This window comes from Penaeus vannamei, chromosome 18 (assembly GCF_042767895.1).
Source record: "Penaeus vannamei isolate JL-2024 chromosome 18, ASM4276789v1, whole genome shotgun sequence".
In the NCBI taxonomy this organism is placed as follows: Eukaryota; Metazoa; Arthropoda; class Malacostraca; order Decapoda; family Penaeidae; genus Penaeus; species Penaeus vannamei.
The window spans coordinates 40786597-40796596 of record NC_091566.1 but is presented as its reverse complement, the minus strand read 5'-3'; positions in this window follow the sequence as shown (position 1 = coordinate 40796596).

Here is a 10000-nt window from a genome sequence, read left to right as displayed (position 1 = left end):
CCTCCTCCTTCTCCCCCCCTCCTCCTCCTCCTCCTCCCCCTTCCTCCTCCTCCTCCTCCCCCTCCTCCCCTCCCCTCCCCTCTCTCCTCCCCCTTCCTCCTCACTCCTCCTCCTCCCCTCCCCCTCCCTCCTCCTCCCCTTCCTCCTCCTCCTCCTCCTCCCCCCTCCTCCCTCTCCACCCCTCCTCCCCTCATCCACCCCACACCCCACCACCTCCTCCTCCTCCTCCACCCCCCACCACCACCTCCTCCTCCTCCTCCTCCACCCCCCCACCACCTCCTCCTCCTCCTCCTCCACCCCCACCACCTCTCCCACCTCCTCTTCTACCACCCCCACCTCCCCTTCCTCCTCCTCCTCCTCCTCCTCCTCCTCCTCCTCCTCCTCCTCCTCCTCTCCTCCTCCCACCCCCACTTCCACCTCCTCCTCCTCTCCTCCTCCAACCCCACCACCACCTCCACTTCCACTTCCACCACCACCTCCACTTCCACTTCCACCACCAACTCCTCCTCCTCCTCCTCATTGTACTCCACCACCACCACCTCCTCCCTCCTCTTTCTCCTTCCTCCTCCTCCTTCCTATTCCTCCTCCTCCTCCACCACCACCACCACCACCACCACCACCACCACCACCACCACCACCACCACCACTACCACCACCACTACCACCTAGACCTCCATCTCCACCTCCCTCCCTCCTCCTCCTCTTCCCCCCTCCCCTCCTTCTTCACCTCTTCCTCCTGCTCCTCCTTCATCCTTCCTCAACTCCCCCTCCTCTTCACTTCTTTTCCTCCTCCTCTCCCCCCCCCCCTCCTCCTCCTGCTGCTGCTGCTGCTGCTGCTGCTGCTGCTCCCTCCTCCTCCTCCTCCTCCTCCTCCTCCTCCTCCTCCTCCTCCTCCTCCTCCTCCTCCTCCTCCTCCTCCTCCTTCTCCCTCCCTCCTCCTTCTCCTCTCTCCTCCTTTTCCTCCTCGCTCCTTCTCCTCCTCCTCGCTCCTTCTCCTCTTCCGCTGCCCCTTTCCCTCTCTCTCCCTTCTCCCTCCCTCTTTTCCTTCCTTCTTCCAACCTCCCTTTCTTCCTTCATTCTCCCTCTTTTCATAAATCACCTTTTATTCCCCAGCACCGGAGCGATCATTAAAATTCATAGATAAGGAGAGTGATTGAAAGCGCGGCAATTTAAGGGTCTGTTATTTTCGATTTCATAGCGCCACCCCCGTCCTCCCTTCCCCGCCCCCCTCCCCGCTTCCCTCTCTCCCTCCCCTTCCCCGCCTCCCTCTCTCCCTCCCCGTCCACCCTTCCCCTCCCCTCCCCCTCCCCTCTCTCTCTCTCCCTCCCCGCCTCCCTCTCCCCTCCCCCTCCCCCCCTCCCTCTCTCTCTCTCTCTCCCCCCTCTCTCTCCCCGCCTCCCTCTCTCCCTCCCCCCGTCTACCCTTCCCGCCCCCCTCCCCGCCTCCCTCTCTCCCTCTCCCCCCCCCTCTCTACCTCCCCGCCTCCCTCTCTCCCTCCCCCTCCCCCTCCCCCCAACTCACCTTTTTTATTGTCTTAGGTGAAAAGGTCTTTGTAAGGTCACTGGAGGTTGGCTGGCGGGGGGTTGGGGTATGGGGAGGGGGGAGGGGGAGGGGGAGGGATTTTTCTACCCTCCTCCCCTCCTCCCTGTTCGGTTTGTACCCCCACCCCCCTCTCCCCTGACCTATTTTGCAAGTCTAGTGAGGTGCTAAAATTCTATTCTTTTTTGCGTGTGTTTTTTGTGTTTTCATTTGAAAGAGACGAATTTCTCTCTCTCTCTCTCTCTCTCTCTCTCTCTCTCTCTCTTCTTCTCTCTTTCTGTCTCTCTCTTCTTCTTCTCTGTCTCTGTCTCTCTGTCTCTGTCTCTGTCTCTCTCTCTTCTTCTCTCTTTCTCTCTCTCTTTCTCTCTTCCTCTCTTCTTCTTCTTCTTCTTCTTCTCTCTCTCTCTCTCTCTCTCTCTCTCTCTCTCTCTCTCTCTCTCTCTCTCTCTCTCTCTCTCTCTCTCTCTCTCTCTCTCTCTGTCCATCAAATGACCGGGGAGGGACAGTGTACGGAGGAGGAGCGGAGAGGTAAGAACAGAACGGGAGGAGGGAAGGGGAGGGATAAAAATGGTACGAAGGAATTTCTTTTTTCTTTTCTTTTTGTCTACGTTTTTCTCCATCTTCATTTCCTTCAAGAAGAAGCCATGAGGCGGGATGACTGGCTAAAGAATTTTTTTTTTCGGCTACTTTGGCTTATTAATTGGACGAAGGAATGAGGGAAAGAAACCATGGAATCTTATTGACGAGAGACACCAAAAGCGTCACAGGTTTTTTTTCCGACGGCTTGCTAGAGAGTTGCTAGAGAGTTGCTAGGGACTTGCTAAGGACTTGCTAAGGACTTGCTAAGAAGTTGCTAGGGACTTGCTAAGGACTTGCTAAGGACTTGCTAGAGAGTTGCTAAGGACTTGCTAGGGACTTGCTAAGGACTTGCTAAGAAGTTGCTAAGAAGTTGCTAGGGACTTGTGAGGGACTCGAGTGATGACGCAATCCACGGAGAACAGAGGGGGAGGACGTAACAAGGGAGCGACGAGAGGCTGTGAGTGCTAATGGAAAAAGGTAAATGGAAGGGAAGGTGTTGTCTCGAGGTGTTCCTTTGGGGTAGGGATGGGGAGGGAAGGGGAGAGATAGGGAAGGAAGGAGAGATGAGGAGGGATGGTGAGGAAGGGGAGGATGGGAGTTAAGGGATGGGGAGATGGGGAAGGGATGGGGAGGAGGGGAGATAGGGAAGGGATGGGGAAGGAAGGGGAGGAAGGAGGACGGATGGAAGGGGATAGGGGAGAGAGGAGGGGAAATGGAGGAGTAGAGGGAGGAAAGGTGGATGGAAAGGAGGGAGAGGAGGAGAAGGAATTAAAGGATGGGAAGGGAGGAACAAGAAGAGAAGGAAAGAGGAGAGAGGGAGGAGAGGGAAGAGAAAATGACGACGACGAAGGAGGAAAATGAGGGAGAAGAGATGAAAGATGACGATAGGAGGACACACGAAGGAGAACGAGGAAAAGGAAGCTCCTTGTGGGCGGCGACGTCCTCGTGGAAGCCCTGCGATGGCCAGTTGGAGGCGGTGGCGAATGGCTGTCCAGAAAATTATACCTCTCTATGGAAAAGGTAAACAGATAAATTAATAAATAAAGAGAGAATAGAAAAGGGAAGAAAAATGGGTCACCATAAATGAATAAATAAAGACAAGGAATAAAAAAGGGAAGAAGAATGGGTCACCATAAATGAATAAATAAAGACAGAGAATAGAAAAGGGAAGAAGAATGGGTCACCATAAATGAATAAATAAAGACAAAGAATAGAAAAGAGAAGAAGAATGGGTCACCATAAATGAATAAATAAAGACAAAGAATAGAAAAGGGAAGAAGAATGGGTCACCATAAATGAATAAATAAAGACAAAGAATAGAAAAGAGAAGAAGAATGGGTCACCATAAATGAATAAATAAAGACAAAGAATAGGAAAAGGGAAGAAGAATGGGTCACCATAAAAATAATAAAAAAAAAAACGTTTTCACCTTAAAACTTTTTTTTTTTCTCTCTCTCTCTCTCCGCGTGTGGCTTTTTTTTTTTTTTTTTATTATCCTTGTGGAGCCATAAAGCCCCCTTTTGTTTACACTGTGCCCGGCCATGCCACTTCTGGCGCCGGGGTGCGAGGGACCCTGATACACATGCAGCGCAGATTGGAGCTTCGCGAATGGGGGGGAAGGGTGCGGGAGTGGGGAAGGGTGCGGCGGGGAGGGGGGGCAGGTCGGAATACTGGAGAGGAGAAAACGAGGGAGAAGAGAGAGGAAATAATATGGTACAGATAATGAAATGGAACGGGGAGAGATAGACAGACAGATATGCACGCATACACGTATCCGTACACGCACAAGCATACACACACACGCACACATCCACAAGAGAAATACAGAAATAAAAAATAAAAAAATAATCACCCACCGCCAGGACAGTTAACATGCCCGCGCTAGTACCCTTACCCCCCTCCCCCGCGCCCCCATTCCCTCACCCCCTCCCACTGTCCCCGCCCCCCGCCCCCATTCTCCCTCACCCCCCTCCCACTGTCCCTCCCCCGCCCCCCCCATTCCCCTCACCCCCTCCCCACTGTCCCCTCCCCGAACCCCCATTCCCCCCCTTCCCCACTGCCCCCTCCCTCCCCCCTCCCCCCCCAGGCGAGAATCCCCGGCGCTAATCAAATCAGCGACTCCGGCCGACGGGCGATCGCTCACACTTCCCACCGAAGGGCTCGTGACAGGTGACACAGGTGACCGCCGCGAGGGGGGGTGGGGGTGGGGGGTGGGGGAGGGGGGAGGGGGGAGGGGGAGAGGGGAGAGGGGTGACGCGTGTGGGGTAGGAGTGGGGTTAGGGGTACGGGGATAGAGGGGGAGGTCCACTCTCGCGTCCATTTCCCTTCGTTTCCCTCCCCTCCTCCTCCCCCCCCCCCTCCTCCTCACCCACCTGTAGCACCGGGGGATCCTTCATCTGCATTACATGAGGACGCGAGGTGGTCGAGTCCAGGCCTATGGAGTCGACATGGTCAGTCTACACCCCTCCCTCCCCCTCCCCCTGCTCTTACCCCCCTCCCCCCGTTCCCTCCTCTCTCCACTCCATTCTCCTTTTCTTATTCCTTACCCCCTCCCCCTACTGTTTTTTTCCTCTCTTTGTTTTTTTTTTTCTTCCATTTTCGCCACTTCCCAGCTGTTTTTTTTCCTCGCTCCTCCATTCTCCCTCTCCTTCTCCCTCTTTCTCTTTGTCCTTCCTTCCCTCACTCCCCCATTCTCCCTCGTTCCCTCACTCCCCCATTCTCCCTCCCTCCCTCACTCCCCCATTCTCCCTCGCCCCCTCCCTCCCCCATTCTCCCTCGCTCCCTCACTCCCCCATTCTTCCTCACTCCCCCCTTCTCCCTCGTTCCCTCACTCCCCCACTCTCCCTCGCTCCCTCACTCCCCCATTCTCCCTCGCTCCCTCACTCCCCCATTCTCCCTCGCTCCCTCACTCCCCCATTCTCCCTCGCTCCCTCACTCCCTCATTCTCCCTCGCTCCCTCACTCCCCCATTCTCCCTCGCTCCCTCAGTCCCCCATTCTCCCTCGCTCCCTCACTCCCCCATTCTCCCTCGCTCCCTCTCCCCATTCTCCCTCGCTCCCTCACTCCCCCATTCTCCTTCTCTCCCTCTCTCCCCCATTCTCCCTCGCTCCCTCACTCCCCCCTTCTCCCTCGCTCCCTCACTCCCCCATTCTCCCTCGCTCCCTCACTCCCCCATTCTCCCTCTCTCCCTCTCTCCCGTTCTCACCCTTACGTTAAACGTTTATACGGTTTTGTCTTTGATTATTAGTCAATCACTCACTATATTCATGAAGCTGGTATTGTGATTTGTATTTTGAGTCGTCTTGTTTGGCCAGGAAAATGACAATAAATGACAGTTATAAACAAACAACCATTACTGTATCTGTTATTATTTCCATCTATTTATGTTTTGTTTATCTCTATTTACATCCTTACCTACTTGCCTGTTTAATCATCTGTCTATCTATCTTTCTGTCCATCTTTCTGTGTCTCTATGTCTCTCTATCTATCTATCTGTCTATCTTTTTATCTACTAACTACTTCCTGTTTATCTATCTATCTATCTGGCTGTGTATCTATTATTTGGCTTCCTAACGTTATCTGTCTTTCTATATATCTATCTATCTGTCTGTTTTTTATGTCTGTCTAGTCGGTCTATTTACTTATCTATCTACCTAACGTTAGGAAAAATAAAAATAATAAGGAGTAGGAGAAGAAGGAGAAGGAGAAGAAGGAGAAGGAGAAGAAGAAGAAGGAGAAGGAGAAGGAGAAGGAGAAGGAGAAGGAGAAGGAGAAGGAGAAGGAGAAGGAGAAGGAGAAGGAGAAGGAGAAGGAGAAGGAGAAGAAGGAGAAGGAGAAGAAGAAGAAGGAGAAGGAGACGGAGACGAAGTAGAAGTAAAAGAAGAACGATAAGTATGATAATGATAACATGGTGATGAAGATGAAGGGAGGGAAGAGGGAGAGGGAAGAAGGAGGTGGAGGAGGAGGAGGGAAGAAGGAGGTGGAGGTGGAAGAGGAAGAGGGGAAGGAAGGAGGAGGAGGAAGAAAAACATTTCCTCTCCTTATAGGCTTAGACATGTAGTTTTAAACGGTGGGAGGGACGGGTGGGGGGGGAAGGGAGGGGTAGACAATGGCGAGACAGGTGCAGTAGGCTTATCTCCTCCGCATCCCTCCCCACCTCCCCTGTGCCCCTCCTCCCCACCCCCTGTGCCCCTCCCCTCCCCACCCCCTGTGCCCCTCCCCTCCCCACCCCCTGTGCCTCCCCCCTCTGTGCCCCTCCCTCCTCACCCTACCTTCTCAAAAAAAAAAAAAAAAAAAGTCAATACACTGACTTAGCAAAATTTTGTGTTCCTCTATTGTCGTGTCGACCGAAGGCGATTGTGTCTCAGGGATAAGCCTTGCCTCCCTGACCGCTGGGAGGGGAGGGGGTGGAGGGGAGGAGGAAGGGAGGGAAGAGGGAGGGAAGAAGGAGGTGGAGGGGGAGGGAGGAGGAGGTGGAGGGAGGAGGGAAGGAGAGGGATGGGCAGGGAAGAGGAGGAAGAAGGAGGTGGAGGAGGAGGAAGAAGAGGAAGGGAGGAAAGAGGAGGGGTGGGATGAAAGGAGGAAGAAGAAGGAGATGTACAGTATGAAGATGAAGGGAAAGGGAGAAGAGAGGAAAGGGGGGGGGGACGAAGAGGAGGTGTGAATGAGGAAGAATGGGGGAGGGGAGGGAGGGGAGGGGTATATAGAGGGTAGGAGGGGCACGAGTTTTTTTGGTATTGTTTTATTCATGGTTCGTGTTGCCTTTTGTAGAGAAAAGGAGAGAGAGAGAGAGAGAGAGAGAGAGAGAGAGAGAGAGAGAGAGAGAGAGAGAGAGAGAGAGAGAGAGAGAGAGAGAAAGACAGAGAGAGAGAGAGAATAAGAACTTACGTGCGAGAAGTAAAATAGAGGTAAAGAGAGAGAAAAGAGAACGAAATGGACAAAGAGGAAGCGGACGTGAAAGAGGAAGAGGAAGAGATAGAAAGAGAAAAACAACACACACACACACACGCAGAATATTGGAAGTTGTAAAGTTGAGAGGGGGAGAGGAGAGAGAGAGAAATGGAAGGGAATGGGGAGAGAGAGAGAAAGAGGGAAAAGGGGGGGAAGGGGGAGGGGAGAGGGAGAGAGGAGAAGAATGCTGCTCTTACTCCTTTCCTGACCATCTCCTTCTCTCTCTTATGCTGCTGCCAACATGCCGTTCCAGGAGGTCCATCTGTTGGAAGGAGATGCTGTTAATTACAAGACGCTGTTGGCAATTAGGCTAATGTTTTTTTTTTCCATTCTAATGTTGCATACTATTTGCATATTGTTTACCTCGTGTGTTTTTTTTTCGAATTCCTTGAAAAAAAAAAAATTGCTTATCGTTTGTTTTTGTCATTTTGTTTCCGGATTTGAAGGTCAGAATATGTACTTGTTATCTCCCTTGTCCTTGTAACAAAGAACAAATAATGCTGGGATGGAGTGCGGGGGGTGGGGGTGAGGGGTGGGGGGGCGGACCCACGGCTAGAGGGGTGGAGACGAACCACAAGACCAAAAGCGATCGCGTGGAGAGGGGGGGAGGGGAGGGGGAACTCCACCTCTCCACTTCTCCACCTCTCTTGCCCTTTCATCGCTCCAGCTCGCCATTTTCTTCTCTTCTCTTCAGTTCGTTTCTCCTTTATCTGTTTTTTTTTCTTTTCTTCTCTCTTTCATCTTTTCTCCTTTTTATTTCACCTTCAGTTCTCCTTCTGCTCATCAGTTGCTGTCTTCATGTCTTTTGTTCTGATTTTCACCATCTCTCTCTCTCTCTCTCTCTCTCCTCTCTCTCTCTCTCTCTCTCTCTCTCTCTCTCTCTCTCTCTCTCTCTCTCTCTCTCTCTCTCTCTCTCTCTCTCTCTCTCTCTCTCTCTCTCTCTTTCTTTCTTTCTTTCTTTCTTTCTTTCTTTCTTTCTTTCTTTCTTTCTTACTTTCTTACTTTCTTTCTTTCTTTCTTTCTTTCTTTCTCTCTCTCTCTCGCTCTCTCTTTCTCACTTTCTCTCTCTCTCTCTCTCTCTCTCTCTCTCTCTCTCTCTCTCTCTCTCTCTCTCTCTCTCTCTCTCTCTCTCTCTCTCTCTCTCTCTCTCTCTCTCTCTCTCTCTCTCTCTCTCTCTCTCTCTCTCTCTCTCTCTCCCTCCCTCCCTCCCTCCCTCCCTCTCCCCCTTCTCCCTCCTCTCTCCCTCTCTCCTCCCCTCTTTTTCTCCCTCCCTCTTTCCCTCCCTCTTTCCCTCTTTCCCTCTTTCCCTCTTTCCCCCTCTCCTCCTTTCTCTCCCATCCTCTATCCCCTCTTTATCCGTCTCTCCCTCTCCCGAGCGTCTTGCAAGAAGGGACTCCGGTTGACGAAGCACAGCGACCACGGGTCTTATCGGTACTTCGTAAAAAGTGCGATTGATGGCAGCGCTCCCTCCCTGGTTCCCTCCCTCGCTCCCTGGCTCCCTCCCTGGCTCCCTGGTTCCCTCCCTCCCTGGTTCCCACCCTCCCTCCCTGGCTCCTTGGCTCTCTCCCTCGTTCCCTCCCTCACTCCCTCTCTGGTTCCCTTCCTCCCTCCCGAGCTCTCTCCCTGGTTCCCTCCCTCACTCCCTCCCTGGTTCCCTCCCTCCCTAGCTCTCTCCCTGGCTCCCTGGCTCCCTCCCTCCCTCGCTACCTGGCTCCCTCTCTGGTTCCCTCCCTCACTCCCTGGCTCTCTCTTTCGCTCTCTCTCTGGTGCCCTTCCTCCCTCCCTGGCTCTCCCTGGCTCCCTCCTGGCTCTCTCCCTCGTTCCCTCCCTCCCTCCTGGCTCTCTCCCTCGTTCCTTCCCTCACTCCCTGGCTCTCTCCCTCGTTCCCTCCCTCCCTCTCTGGTTCCCTTCCTCCTCCCGAGCTCTCTCTCTGGTGCCCTTCCTCCCTCCCTGGCTCTCTCCCTCGTTCCCTCCCTCACTCCCTCTCTGGTTCCCTTCCTCCCTCCTCTGGTTTCCCTCCCTCCGTCGCTACCTGGCTCCCTCTCTGGTGCCCTTCCTCCCTCCCTGGCTCTCTCCCTCGTTCCCTCCCTCACTCCCTCTCTGGTTCCCTTCCTCCCTCCCGAGCTCTCTCCCTGGTTCCCTCCCTCCCTCCTGGCTCTCTCCCTCGTTCCCTCCCTCACTCCCTCTCTGGTTCCCTTACTCCCTCCTCTGGTTCCCTCCCTGGTTCCCTCCCTGGTTCCCTCCCTCGCTCCCTCCCTGGTTCCCTCCCTCGCTCCCCTCCTCTGGTTCCCTCCCTGGTTCCCTCCCTCGCTCCCTGGTTCCCTCCCTGGCTCCCTCTCTGGTTCCCTCCCTCCCTCCTTGGCTCTCTCCCTCGTTCCCTCCCTGGTTCCCTCCCTCGCTCCCCTCCTCTGGTCTGCCCTTCTCTTGCCTTCCTGTGTTCTACTCTTACCTATCCTTGCTTACTCTTCGTTTCGTGTTGTCATTCTTGGAGTCTGGTTCTCTTTATTTATTTATTTCGTTCTCTTTCTGACTCCCTCCCTCCCTCCCTCTCCTCCCTCCCTCCCTCTCTCCCTCTCTCACCCTCTCTCTCTCTCTCTCTCTCTCTCTCTCTCTCTCTCTCTCTCTCTCTCTCTCTCTCTCTCTCTCTCTCTCTCTCTCTCTCTCTCTCTCTCTCTCTCTCTCACCCTCTCTCATCCTCTCTCACCCTCTCTCTCTCTCTCTCTCTCTCTCTCTCTCTCTCTCTCTCTCTCTCTCTCTCTCTCTCTCTCTCTCTCTCTCTCTCTCTCTCTCTCTCTCTCTCTCTCTCGTCCCCATCTTTTGCCGTAGTTGTCCTCTCTCCCTTCTTTTTTTCGTCATGTCTCTTCCGTTTTCTTTCCTTCCCTTTCCTTTTCTTACCATCTTCTTCTCTCTCCCTCGTTCCGCTCCCCTCTCAT